The sequence below is a fragment of the Oncorhynchus mykiss genome, chromosome 27 (assembly GCF_013265735.2).
Source record: "Oncorhynchus mykiss isolate Arlee chromosome 27, USDA_OmykA_1.1, whole genome shotgun sequence".
Taxonomy (NCBI): domain Eukaryota; kingdom Metazoa; phylum Chordata; class Actinopteri; order Salmoniformes; family Salmonidae; genus Oncorhynchus; species Oncorhynchus mykiss.
This window is the reverse complement of record NC_048591.1, coordinates 34,372,771-34,387,005: the sequence shown is the minus strand read 5'-3', so window position 1 is coordinate 34,387,005 and position 14,235 is coordinate 34,372,771. Positions and strand designations below refer to the sequence as shown.

The window sequence follows — 14,235 nt, the reverse complement described above, 5'->3', positions numbered from 1 at the left end:
TAAGTTCAGCAGAAGACAGGATAAGGAAAGGCCAGAGAGAGGAAAGAATGGGAACACTGATGGGATGGAGTCCAGGCTTTCTCCATTCTCTGGGTGCTAACTAGAGCCAGGTCTTATAAGAGGAGCAGGGGGCTGAGAGGTGGTTTGGGGTCTACTAAATCCAATTGCAGGGGCTTACAGCAGTGATGATGGGTATCAGCACCTTCCATCCCTACTGGGCTTCTAACCTTTCTGACAATCGCATTAGCACTCATTTTAAGTCACATTCTAATCTGAATCCTTGTAAAATCAGTGGTTTATTTGTGATATCCTCCATGCCCACCTCTGCCTTCGATCAACCTCTGCCCCCCTCTTACCCTGTATTGAGCCCACCTCTGCCCCCCCTCCCTCCTCTCTCCCACCTCTACCTCCCTCTCTCATGAGTGGTTGAGCAGGACCCCGGTGAGATACTTGAATTGCAGCTCTGAAACAAATTGAAGTCAGTGTCTGCTGGGTCGAGGAGCACGGCTGAGCTCTGGACACCACACTGGGCTCCACTCACTCAACACCACCACTCAACACCACCACCACTCTCAACTGCTGCAGAAGAGGGAAGAGGGGAGGAGGGGAGGAGGCTTCGAAAAAGGAGTCCCTGGCTGCATTATTAATATGAGCCAGATTGGCCAGACCAGTACCAGTACATTGACTGAGCTTAGCTCTCCAAACATGTCCCTTATATTCAATATTATCCAATGAATACACACTCCTGCCCTACTCATGGATATATGAGCTGGCCTTGCCTTTCTTTTTGCAGTACACTGGCTGAAAGGGTGCACCAGATTTCATTATGGCTTTTCTTTCTGTCTTACATTTTCAGTTATTAGCTGAAAGAGAGAAAAGGCCTCTGTTAGTTGGTGCCTACAGGGTATCTTAGTGCTCTGCTTTTGATAATCTAATGCTGCCTGACAAGCTTCCACAGACTGACCCCAGGCCTGCTCCTCTGCATGCATCTCACCACTGCAGATAAGAGAGGGATGCCTTCCCAGTCCCACTTTTCTCTCTATTCAACATTAACTGGGTCAATGAGCTGGTTCATAAATCATAGTGAACCTCATGTAAGAGCAGTGCTAGCCCCATTCACTTCGCTGATTACATTTGCGGTGGAAATCCATGTGTATTATGTAAGTGTGACAAGATGCAGCTGGGCCAATAGGATCCCCAGGAAAATGTTAATTATCTCTTCAGGTGGAGAGATGCTCATGTGCAGCACTGCTCCAGATACACATATGTACTTTTAATTGAGTGTCGGATATGACTAAATCATTCTGATGTGCGTGTAAGTGTGAATGTTTAGTCTAAGTGCGTGTGGTTGGAGGTGTTTATGGTCCGGAGGGAGGGAGGGGAAGAGACATAGGGAGAGAGGGGAAGAGATGCAGGGAGGGAGGGGAAGAGACGTAGGGAGGGAGGGGAAGAGACGTAGGGAGAGAGAAAGAGGACAATGGGATGCTTAAGGAGAGGCACCGACCAACCTTTAAAAATGCAAATGAAACAGGTACCAAACAGATGTCTTGGGTTTGTTCTAGATGATGCAGGTACTTAACAGATGTCTTGGGTTTGTTCTAGATGATGCAGGTACCAAACAGATGTCTTGGGTTTGTTCTAGATGATGCAGGTACATAACAGATGTTTTGGGTTTGTTCTAGATACAGTTCAGAATGGGATGACTTTTAAAAAGGTCCCTCTCTCTCTCTCTCTTTCTCCCTCCCTCTCTCTCTCTCTCTGTCTCTATCAATTCAATTTAATATCTCTCACTCTCTCCCTCGCTGTCTCTCTCAATTCAATTCAATTTAATATCTCACCCTCTCTCGCTCTCTCCCTCTCTCTCTCTCTCTGTCTCTCTGTCCCTCTCTATCTCTCTCTCTCTCTCTCGCTCCCCCTCTCTACTTCTACCTCTCTCTGCTCCTCTCTACCTCTCTCTATCTCCCTCTCTCCCTCTCACTCCCACTCTCTCTCTCTCACACTCTCTCCCCCTCTCTCTCCTGCTGAATGATACAGGATAGAAGGATGGAGGGATGAAGGCAGAAGACAGGGACAGTTGGTGTGGAATGTTATTATGTGATAAGAGAGGTGGAGAGAGCAGGCGAGCCACTGAGGAATATCTTGGCCTGATAAAAAAAGAAAAGATTGAATATGTCAGCGCTGTATCTGTCTGTACTGCTGGGGTTAGCCCAGGTCCATAAATAGGTGCTGTTATCTACAGCAGGTCACACACAGACATACACACACACACGCGCGCACACACACACTCACACACACACACACACACATTGGTTTTACTATCCAAGTGGGGACCAAAAAATATTATTTTCCCTAACTCCAGCCCTAAACTTAACCTAACCCTAACCCCAACCTTAACCCCAAACATATAACCCTAAAACTAAACCTGACCCTAATCATAACCCCTAACCCTAACCTTAATTCAAACCATAACAATAACCCTAACCCTAAACCTAACTCCTAAGGCTAAAAAAGCATTTTTCTTTGGGGACCGGCGAAATGTCTGCAAATTTTCCCTTTTTTACTGTCCTTACTGTCCTAACCCAGAAGGATAGTAAAGTTAGACCACACACACAAACACACAAACACACACGTGTCCAGTCTGGCCCGACAGAGACATGCAGATTGCTGCCTAATCTCAAGTCATCTGCTTGCTGGATGACCACCATAAATGCCTTCTCCCAATCTGTCTGAGCATCTGCCGTAATAACACAGGACTGGAGTCCCCTGTCTGAACTACAGTGGGGAGAACAAGTATTTGATACTCTGCCGATTTTGCAGTTTCCTACTTACAAAGCATGTAGAGAAAAGCATCAGAAAAGCAGAACTTTATATTTGGTACAGAAACCTTTGTTTGCAATTACAGAGATCATACGTTTCCTGTAGTTCTTGAGCAGGTTTGCACACATTGCAGCAGGGATTTTGGCCCACTCCTCCATAAAGACCTTCTCCAGATCCTTCAGGTTTCGGGGCTGTCGCTGGGCAATACGGACTTTCGTCTCTCACAGTTGAAGTGTACCTATGATAAAAATTACAGACCTCTACATGCTTTGTATGTAGGAAAACCTGCAAAATCGGCAGCGAATCAAATACTTGTTCTCCCCACTGTATGTGAGGAAGAGGAAAGGCCAGCACAAATTAGGAAGCATGGTAAGCTGCTTTTTACAGGCAGATAATTCATAAGAATCTCTACAGTCCCCAACCAACACACTGACCTTCCAACCACACACACACACACACACACGCACACGCACATGCACACGCACACACACACAAACTCTGTTATATCCTGAGACGGCACATCCTATCCTCAGTTGACCCAGGGTCCCAGCTATAACCTTCCCAACCCATCTTCAACAGGGAAATCCTCAACTGTGTTTCACAAGATGACTCTGAATAACAGGGCATGTAGAGTACTGTACTGCAGTTCTCTCCATGTCTGAGATATGCCAGGAGAAACAGAGTGGAGGAATGAGAGAGGCAGACAGAGACAGCGAGAGGGGTGCAGAGGGGTGCAGAGGGGTGAAGGATTGTGAGAGGCAGAGAGAGGAGTGAAGAGGTGCATCCCAAAGCCAGAGTAGTCTTAATGAGATCCATGCTGGGACTGACCCCTGACCTCTTCTCATCCCCACATCCATCTCTCTTTCTCCGTGTCTGTCCCCATCGGGAGAGAGGAGGACTGAAAGACAAGGATTAACTGAGGAGAGGAGTGGAAAAAGGAGTCAGACTGAGAAGAGGAGTGGAGAGAGAAACTGAGGAGAGGAGTGGAGAGAGGAGTCAGACTGAGAAGAGGAGTGGAGAGAGGAGTCAGATTGAGGAGAGGAGTGGAAAGAGGAGTCAGACTGAGAAGAGGAGTGGAGAGAGAGACTGAGGAAAGGAGTGGAGAGAGGAGTCAGACTGAGGAGAGGAGTGGAAAGAGGAGTCAGACTGAGGAGAGGAGTGGAAAGAGGAGTCAGACTGAGGAGAGGAGTGGAGAGAGGAGTCAGACTGAGGAGAGGAGTCAGAGTGAGAAGAGGAGTGGAGAGAGGAGTCAGACTGAGGAGAGGAGTGGAGAGAGGAGTCAGACTGAGAAGAGGAGTGGAGAGCGGAGTCAGACTGAGAAGAGGAGTGGAGAGAGGAGTCAGACTGAGAAGAGGAGTGGAGAGAGGAGTCAGACTGAGAAAAGGAGTGGAGAGAGGAGTCAGACTGAGGAGAGGAGTGGAGAGAGGAGTCAGACTGAGGAGAGGAGTGGAAAGAGGAGTCAGACTGAGAAGAGGAGTGGAGAGAGAGACTGAGGAAAGGAGTGGAGAGAGGAGTCAGACTGAGGAGAGGAGTGAAAAGAGGAGTCAGACTGAGGAGAGGAGTGGAAAGAGGAGTCAGACTGAGGAGAGGAGTGGAGAGAGGAGTCAGACTGAGGAGAGGAGTCAGAGTGAGAAGAGGAGTGGAGAGAGGAGTCAGACTGAGGAGAGGAGTGGAGAGAGGAGTCAGACTGAGAAGAGGAGTGGAGAGCGGAGTCAGACTGAGAAGAGGAGTGGAGAGAGGAGTCAGACTGAGAAGAGGAGTGGAGAGAGGAGTCAGACTGAGAAAAGGAGTGGAGAGAGGAGTCAGACTGAGAAGAGGAGTGGAGAGAGGAGTCAGACTGAGGAGAGGAGTGGAGAGAGGAGTCAGACTGAGGAGTGGAGAGAGAGACTGAGGAGAGGAGTCAGACTGAGAAGAGGAGTGGAGAGAGGAGTCAGACTGAGGAGAGTAGTGGAGAGAGGAGTCAGACTGAGAAGAGGAGTGGAGAGAGGAGTCAGACTGAGGAGAGGAGTGGAGAGAGGAGTCAGACTGAGAAGAGGAGTGGAGAGCGGAGTCAGACTGAGAAGAGGAGTGGAGAGAGGAGTCAGACTGAGGAGAGGAGTCGAGAGAGGAGTCAGACTGAGGAGAGGAGTGGAGAGAGGAGTCAGACTGAGAAGAGGAGTGGAGAGAGACTGAGAAGAGGAGTGGAGAGAGGAGTCAGACTGAGGAGAGGAGTGAGAAGAGGAGTGGAGAGAGGAGTCAGACTGAGAAGAGGAGTGGAGAGAGGAGTCAGAATGAGAAGAGGAGTGGAGAGAGGAGTCAGACTGACGAGAGGAGTGGAGTGGAAAGAGGAGTCAGACTGAGAAGAGGAGTGGAGAGAAGAGTCATACTGAGAAGAGGAGTGGAGAGAGGAGTCAGACTGAGAAGAGGAGTGGAGAGCGGAGTCAGACTGAGAAGAGGAGTGGAGAGAGGAGTCAGACTGAGAAGAGGAGTGGAGAGAGGAGTCAGACTGAGAAGAGGAGTGGAGAGAGGAGTCAGACTGAGGAGAGGAGTGGAGAGAGGAGTCAGACTGAGAAGAGGAGTGGAGAGCGGAGTCAGATTGAGAAGAGGAGTGGAGAGACTGAGGAGAGGAGTCAGACTGAGAAGAGGAGTGGAGAGAGGAGTCAGACGGAGAGAGGAGTCAGACTGAGAAGAGGAGTGGAGAGAGGAGTCAGACTGAGGAGAGGAGTGGAGAGAGGAGTCAGACTGAGAAGAGGAGTGGAGAGAGGAGTCAGACTGAGAAGAGGAGTGGAGAGAGAAGTCAGACTGAGGAGAGGAGTCAAGAGAGGACTCAGACTGAGGAGAGGAGTGGAGAGAGGAGTCAGACTGAGAAGAGGAGTGGAGAGAGACTGAGATGAGGAGTGGAGAGAGGAGTCAGACTGAGGAGAGGAGTGAGAAGAGGAGTGGAGAGGGGAGTCAGACTGAGAAGAGGAGTGGAGAGAGGAGTCAGACTGAGGAGAGGAGTGGAGAGAGGAGTCAGACTGAGGAGAGGAGTGGAAAGAGGAGTCAGACTGAGAAGAGGAGTGCTGAGCCAGCCACTTCTCAGGACCATTAGCCCTCCAGAAGATGAAGCACCCGTCTCTCTGCGTTTTGTTGTTTCCTTTTTTTTCCCTCCCGTCTTCTCCTCGCCCCGATGTTATTGATGGCCTCTCCACTGTGACAATGCAGGCTACTGCCTCTCTCACGCTGACCTCTCTCTCTCTCTCTCTCTCTCTCTCTCTCTCTCTCTCACACTGACCTGTCTCTCTCTCTCTCTCTTAGGAAGTGCAGCTCAGTTTCCACCTCATTTTGTGAGCAGTGTGCACACAGCCTGTCTTCTCTTGAGAGCCAGGTCTGTCTAGGGTGGCCTCTCAATAGCAAGGCTATGCTCACTGAGTCTGTACATAGTGGTACTCAAAGCTTTCCTTCATTTTTGGTCAGTTATTCTGCCCCTGTGTACTCTCTGTTTAGGCTCAAATAGCATTCTAGTTTGCTCTGTTTTTGTTGTTGATTCTTTCCAATTTGTCAAGTAATTATATTTTTGTTTTCTCATGATTTGGTTGGGTCTAATTGTGTTGCTGTCCTGGGGCTCTGTGGGCATCTGTTTGTGTTTGTGAACAGAGTCCCCATACCAGCTGGCTGAGAGGAGTCTTCTCCAGGTTCACCTCTATATAGATGATGACTTTGTTATGGAAGGTTGAAGAATTGAGTTGCTCTTTTCTCGCTTTAAATAATTAGTGGGAATCATCCTAATTCTGATCTGCATGCATGTTTTACTTCTCTCTCTCTCTCTCTCTCCCCTCATCTGATCAGGCAATTTCAGATGCAAATTGAGCCATAAATAATTTAAATTTGTCTTCAGGCATACTATTGATCAGCTTTAAAACACGGACTGGTGGAAAGGCTCTGCTTTCTTGAGGGCTCTGTGTGCACATTTCACCATTTCTCTCTCTGTTTGTGTATAAAGTGCCTGAAGATGTGTGGGGTGACTTGTGGCGATAAATTGCTGTAGATACAGTAGTCTGCAGAATTCTAGCCTTACAAAATACATTCCATCATTTAACGTATCTAACTGAATTGATCATCGGAGAATCGTGTGTCTACTGCTTACCCAGTCCATCTGACAGATGAAGTGCTCATTGATTCCCAGTCTTATTTGCACCACAGCAGCTTGTCAGTAGTAATTTGCAGCACAGATGTGTTTTATACAGGGGTTTAGATAAATACCTCAGATACCACTCCCTTTTCTGTCTTCAGTGGGAGGCCAGACAAGAGAGTGATAATAATATTAATGGATAAAGTTGACCCTGAATCAGGTTCCAAGAGGCAGTCCCATTCAGAGGCTGCCCGGCACTCTGTCCAGGCAGGATTGGATCCACTGACCCCTGAAGAACCTTCACCCTCTCTATCCAACCCTGGATCTCTGTCAAATTGTAATTCCTTAACCCACCACCGCTCCCTTCCTTCTATACCCCCATTCCAATGAATGTGTCCCAGCAGTGACTTACCCTAGTCTGTGTGGAGCCCTGAGGGACCTCCAGTTCCAGTAATCCATCATGTTGAGTTAGGAGGTGGAGGAGAGGGGGCTTTTGGGTGGTAGCTGATATGGGTTTGAATCGAGGGCCGCTGAAATTGATTCACCCTCTGGTAGGGGAATGGTGTGTTATTTTAACACAAGTGGCTAAGGTTCAGATGCCTCATGTTCCTTCAGTTACACCCTGGTCTGAAATACAGTACGGTGTGTGAGAGACTGATGGTTTAAAGAGACATACAGTATGGAGTGATGGTTTAAAGAGACGTACAGTACGGAGTGATGGTTTAAAGAGACGTACAGTACGGAGTGTGAGAGAATGATGGTTTAAAGAGACGTACAGTACGGAGTGTGAGAGACTGATGGTTTAAAGAGACGTACAGTATGGAGTGATGGTTTAAAGAGACGTACAGTACGGAGTGATGGTTTAAAGAGACGGACAGTACGGAGTGTGAGAGAATGATGGTTTAAAGAGACGTACAGTACGGAGTGTGAGAGACTGATGGTTTAAAGAGACGTACAGTATGGAGTGTGAGGGAGTGATGGTTTAAAGAGACGTACAGTACGGAGTGTGAGAGACTGATGGTTTAAAGAGATGTACAGTACGGAGTGTGAGGGAGTGATGGTTTAAAGAGACGTACAGTACGGAGTGTGAGGGAGTGATGGTTTAAAGAGACGTACAGTACGGAGTGTGAGGGAGTGATGGTTTAAAGAGACGTACAGTACGGAGTGTGAGAGACTGATGGTTTAAAGCATGGGTGTCAAACTCTGGCCCGTGGGCCAAATTTGGCCCGCGGGGTAATTATATTTGGCCCGCGAGACAATACCAAATTACTACTAGAGCTGGCCCGCCGGTATTATACAGCGCATTCACCACTAATACTACGAATCCCATAATGCTCTGCTGTTTTCGCGCGCCAATCAGGACAGGACCCAGAAACGCTCTCTCCTCTGTGACAGTAGTCATAGCAACATAGACGCTACAACTGTCAGCGAGCTAACCCTTCCCAAAAATGGCGAAAAGAAAGGCAGAAAACAGGAGCTTTCTGGACAAGTGGGAGGCAGAATATCTGTTTACATATGTAAAATACAAACCTGTTTGTCTTGTTTGTGGAGTCAACGTGGCTGTAAGTAAGGAGTACAACATTAGACGACACTATGAAACGAAACACCATGACAAATACAAGGACCTGGACATTACTTTCTGGCTCCTTTGAGTCGAGGAGATGAAAATAAGTTTGGTTTCACAACAGAATATGTTTAAAAAAGCCACATCACAAAGTGAGGCTGCTGTAAAGGCTAGTTATATAGTGGCAGCAGAGATCGCAAAATCAGCCCGGCCCTTTAATGAGGGAGAGTTCATGAAAAAGTGCATGATGAAGGTTTGTGACCTCGTATGCCCAGAGAAAAAACAAGCATTTTCAAACGTGAGCCTGAGCAGGAACACAGTAGCTGATCGCACATGTGATCTTGCCACCAATCTGTATGACCAGCTGATGGAAAAGGGAAAAGATTTTGTTGCGTTCTCCCTCGCTGTGGATGAGAGCTGCGACGCATCTGATACTGCTCAGCTGTCAGTCTTCATCCGTGGAGTGGACTCAAATCTGTGTGTTACGGAGGAGCTATTAGGATTCAAATCAATGCATGGCACAACCACAGGAAAGGAAATCTTTGAGGAGGTTTCCAAATGTGTAACTGAAATAAAGCTGCCGTGGGATAAACTCGTTGGATTAACGACAGATGGTGCGCCAGCGATGTGCGGTAAAAAGAGTGGACTGGTGGGCATGGTTCGGGAGAAGATGCGGGAAGAGAACTGTGCAGGTGAGCTAACTGTTTACCACTGCATCATACATCAGGAAGCACTGTGTGCCAAAGCCCTAAAGATGGAACATGTTATGACCACAGTAACACAGGTAGTTAACTTTATAAGAGCCAAAGGTCTAAATCACCGCCAGTTTAAATCTTTTCTGTAGGAGTGTGGTTCGGAATACGCAGACGTGCCGTATCACACAGAGGTGAGATGGCTAAGCAGAGGAAAAGTACTGAACAGATGTTTCGAGCTGCGTGAGGAAATATGTCAATTCCTGGAAACCAAAGGGAAGGATACAGCAGAGCTCCGGGAGCAAAAGTTCCTGTGTGAGCTGGCCTTTCTCTGTGACATCTCGAGCCATCTCGATGCGCTGAACCTGCAGCTTCAGGGGCGGGGGCGCATCATCACAGACATGTACGCTGCAGTGAGGGCCTTCAAAACTAAACTGTGCCTTTGGGAGAATCAGATGCTGCAAGGAAACCCTTGCCATTTTCCCTGCTGCCAATCCATAAAAGCGCAGATCTCTACCGCCGTGTTCCCATGCGCACAGTTTGCTGAAATACTCAGTGTTCTCGCCGCTGAGTTTAGCCGGCGATTTGCCGACTTCGATGCCCAGAAATGCAAGTTTGAACTGCTTAGTAATCCCTTCGCAGTTGATGTGGAAAATGCACCAACCAACATCCAAATGGAGCTGATTGAACTCCAGTGCAACGACACGCTGAAGTCAAAGTATGATGCTGTGGGCGCCGCACAGTTTCCACGGTTCATCCCTGACACAATGCCTCAGCTCCGCACCCAAGCTGCTCAGATGCTCTCCATGTTCGGCAGCACTTATCTATGCGAGCAACTTTTCTCCTCGATGAAGATGACCAAAACAACTCACAGGAGACGTCTGACTGATGAACATCTTCGCTCGATACTGAGGATTTCTTCAGCTCAGAGCTTGAGCCCAGACATTGATGAACTAGCATCCAAGAAGAGATGCCAGGTATCTGGCTTGGGCACATCAGATTAGACCAGTGTGCAATAATTAACGTTTTCTTTATGCACTTTTTCTTGCTACAAGGCATGGGCTTGAATGGTTGATTGATTTATTATCATTTTATTTGTAAAATTATTAGCCAGTGGAAAAAGTTTATTTTGGTATTTAAATCAGAAGGCTGCAAATAGAAAAGAGGCATACAATTTTTATTTAAATTGTATTTATTTAATAAATGAATGCCATTGATGTGTTTTTTCATTTGAAATTCGATTTTGCATGTCTCCACTATTAAATTATATATTGTATGGTAATAAGCGATGCTTGTTCCATATTCAATGTTAAAGCAAAACTTGTTTGGGTCCATATTAAAAGGTTAATTTGTTCAATGTTGGCCCGTGACTTTGTTCAGGTTTTACATTTTGGCCCACTGGGTATTTGAGTTTGACAACCCTGGTTTAAAGAGACGTACAGTACGGAGTGTGAGGGAGTGATGGTTTAAAGAGACGTACAGTACGGAGTGTGAGAGACTGATGGTTTAAAGAGACGTACAGTACGGAGTGATGGTTTAAAGAGATGTACAGTGCGGAGTGATGGTTTAAAGAGACGTACAGTACGGAGTGATGGTTTAAAGAGACGTACAGTGCGGAGTGATGGTTTAAAGAGACGTACAGTACGGAGTGATGGTTTAAAGAGACGTACAGTATGGAGTGATGGTTTAAAGAGACGTACAGTACGGCGTGATGGTTTAAAGAGACGGACAGTACGGAGTGTGAGGGAGTGATGGTTTAAAGAGACGTACAGTACGGAGTGTGAGAGACTGATGGTTTAAAGAGACGTACAGTACGGAGTGTGAGAGACTGATGGTTTAAAGAGACGTACAGTACGGAGTGATGGTTTAAAGAGACTTACAGTACGGAGTGATGGTTTAAAGAGACGTACAGTACGGAGTGTGAGAGACTGATGGTTTAAAGAGACGTACAGTACGGAGTGATGGTTTAAAGAGACGTACAGTACGGAGTGATGGTTTAAAGAGACTTACAGTACGGACTGATGGTTTAAAGAGACGTACAGTACGGAGTGATGGTTTAAAGAGACGTACATTACGGAGTGATGGTTTAAAGAGACTTACAGTACGGAGTGATGGTTTAAAGAGACGTACAGTACGGAGTGTGAGAGACAGATGGTTTAAAGAGACGTACAGTACGGAGTGATGGTTTAAAGAGGCGTACAGTACGGAGTGTGAGGGAGTGATGGTTTAAAGAGGCGTACAGTACGGAGTGTGAGGGAGTGATGGTTTAAAGAGACGTACAGTACGGAGTGTGAGGGAGTGATGGTTTAAAGAGGCGTACAGTACGGAGTGATGGTTTAAAGAGACGTACAGTACGGAGTGTGAGAGACTGATGGTTTAAAGAGGCGTACAGTACGGAGTGATGGTTTAAAGAGGCGTACAGTACGGAGTGATGGTTTAAAGAGACGTACAGTACGGAGTGTGAGAGACTGATGGTTTAAAGAGACGTACAGTATGGAGTGTGAGAGACTGATGGTTTAAAGAGGCGTACAGTATGGAGTGTGAGAGACTGATGGTTTAAAGAGACGTACAGTACGGAGTGTGAGGGAGTGATGGTTTAATGAGGCGTACAGTATGGAGTGTGAGAGACTGATGGTTTAAAGAGACGTACAGTACGGAGTGTGAGGGAGTGATGGTTTAAAGAGGCGTACAGTATGGAGTGTGAGAGACTGATGGTTTAAAGAGACGTACAGTACGGAGTGTGAGAGACTGATGGTTTAAAGAGGCGTACAGTACGGAGTGATGGTTTAAAGAGACGTACAGTACGGAGTGTGAGAGACTGATGGTTTAAAGAGGCGTACAGTACGGAGTGATGGTTTAAAGAGACGTACAGTACGGAGTGTGAGAGACTGATGGTTTAAAGAGGCGTACAGTATGGAGTGTGAGAGACTGATGGTTTAAAGAGACGTACAGTACGGAGTGTGAGAGACTGATGGTTTAAAGAGGCGTACAGTACGGAGTGATGGTTTAAAGAGACGTACAGTACGGAGTGTGAGAGACTGATGGTTTAAAGAGGCATACAGTACGGAGTGATGGTTTAAAGAGGCGTACAGTACGGAGTGATGGTTTAAAGAGACGTACAGTACGGAGTGTGAGAGACTGATGGTTTAAAGAGACGTACAGTATGGAGTGTGTGGCAGTGATGGTTTAAAGGCGTCAGGGCTGACTGCTCCCTGGCACTCTGATGGATAGACATTATTGGAGACAGAGACTCTCAGACACACACAACCCCCCACACACACATACACCCCCCCCCCCCCCACACACACACACACACAAACACACACACACGCAAACACACATAACCCCCCCGCACACACATACCCCCCCACACACACACACACATAACCCCCCACACACACATACCCCCCCCCCGTACCCCCCACACACACACATAACCCCCACCCACGCACACACACCCGTAACCCCCCCCACACACATAACCCCCCAAACACACATAACCCGCCCCAAACACACATAACCCGCCCCAAACACACATGCACACTGTGGATGGTCAGCCAGTCAGTCTTTGAAGTGACAACAAGTGACAGTGACAGTGTGGTGTCCCCTTTCTCTCATCAGTATCTCTATACTGTGTGTGTGTGTGTGTGTGTGTGTGTGTGTGTGTGTGTGTGTGTGTGTGTGTGTGAGCTCCAACTGGCCCTCCAACTGGCCCCTAGCTCTGGCCCCTGCTAGAGTTATAGCAGGTCTCAATGTGTTATTCCTTGTGGTGATCTCTTGAAGGTGTGGACATATATATATATTGTGTTTATCTAGGGGGACAGCGCGTTTAGGTGATGTCTCTGTCAAGCTGCTCTGGGATCAGACACAAGTTCAGCACAGGACAGAGTTCCTCTACTGCAAAACACGTAAACATCCCTGCTGAGCCTGATGTGAGTGGCCATCATGTGAACCATCTCCCAGGGCTCTAGAGGGGACAGCACATCCCCTGCAGGGACCAGTGTACAGCACATCCCCTGTGGGGACCAGTGTACAGCACATCCCCTGCAGGGACCAGTGTACAGCACATCCCCTGTGGGGACCAGTGTACAGCACATCCCCTGCATGGACCAGTGTACAGCACATCCCCTGCAGGGACCAGTGTACAGCACATCCCCTGCAGGGACCAGTGGACAGCACATCCCCTGTAGGGCCAGTGGACAGCACATCCCCTGTAGGGACCAGTGGACAGCACATCCCCTGCAGGGACCAGAGGACAGCACATCCCCTGTAGGGACCAGTGGACAGCACATCCCCTGTAGGGACCAGTGGACAGCACATCCCCTGCAGGGACCAGAGGACAGCATAGGCCTGGAGTCACACAGACAGGTACACAGAGATGATGTCATATCAAATCAAATCGAAGTTTGTTTGTCACGTGCGCCGAATACAACCTTACAGTGAAATGCTTACTTACAGACTCTAACCAATAGTGCGAAAAAAGGTGTGTGTGTGTGTGTGTGTGTGTGTGTGTGTGTGTGTGTGTGTGTGTGTGTGTGTGTAAAGAAATAGTAAAGTAAAGAAATAAAAAATACTCATACTGGGGGACGGGGTGTTTGCGGTGGGTCAGGTGCAAGAAGATGACATCACATGGTGATTTGACTGTGGGAGTTGGGGTATTTGTGGCCACCTGGTGCCACAGCTTTAGGGGTGATTACCACCTACTGTAGCCAGACTGAATATTCTTCATCCAGTCAGTCAGCTATGCAGACAGACAGACACTGCAGAGTGCCAGATATGATGAGCCTGCCTATGGGTTGGCACTGTACAACCCAGACATGCACACAGACTTGCCATGCTCAAGCAGCAGCGAGACCAAAGGCCAACTGCATAGAAATCAGAACGCTCTATTCAAATGCTAAGCAGAGTCTTATCTACACAGCACCTCTCCCTGGCCCCATGCTCTACACTGTCCAGGGCAAAGCTATTATGCAGGTGTGTGTGTGTTTGCACTCACATTTTGCAAGCACTGTACCACCGCAATATACAGTGTATATATATATATTTTTTCTTCACTTGACCTACCCATTACA

At 47.7% G+C, this 14,235-nt stretch overlaps 1 protein-coding gene across 9 annotated transcripts in view; it reads left to right on the top strand.

Moving 5' to 3' along the window:
• The window catches only part of robo2 (roundabout, axon guidance receptor, homolog 2 (Drosophila)), a 388,976-nt gene that overhangs the window by 27,559 nt on the left and 347,182 nt on the right, over positions 1-14,235 (top strand). The gene's annotated exons all lie outside the window — the stretch shown is intronic.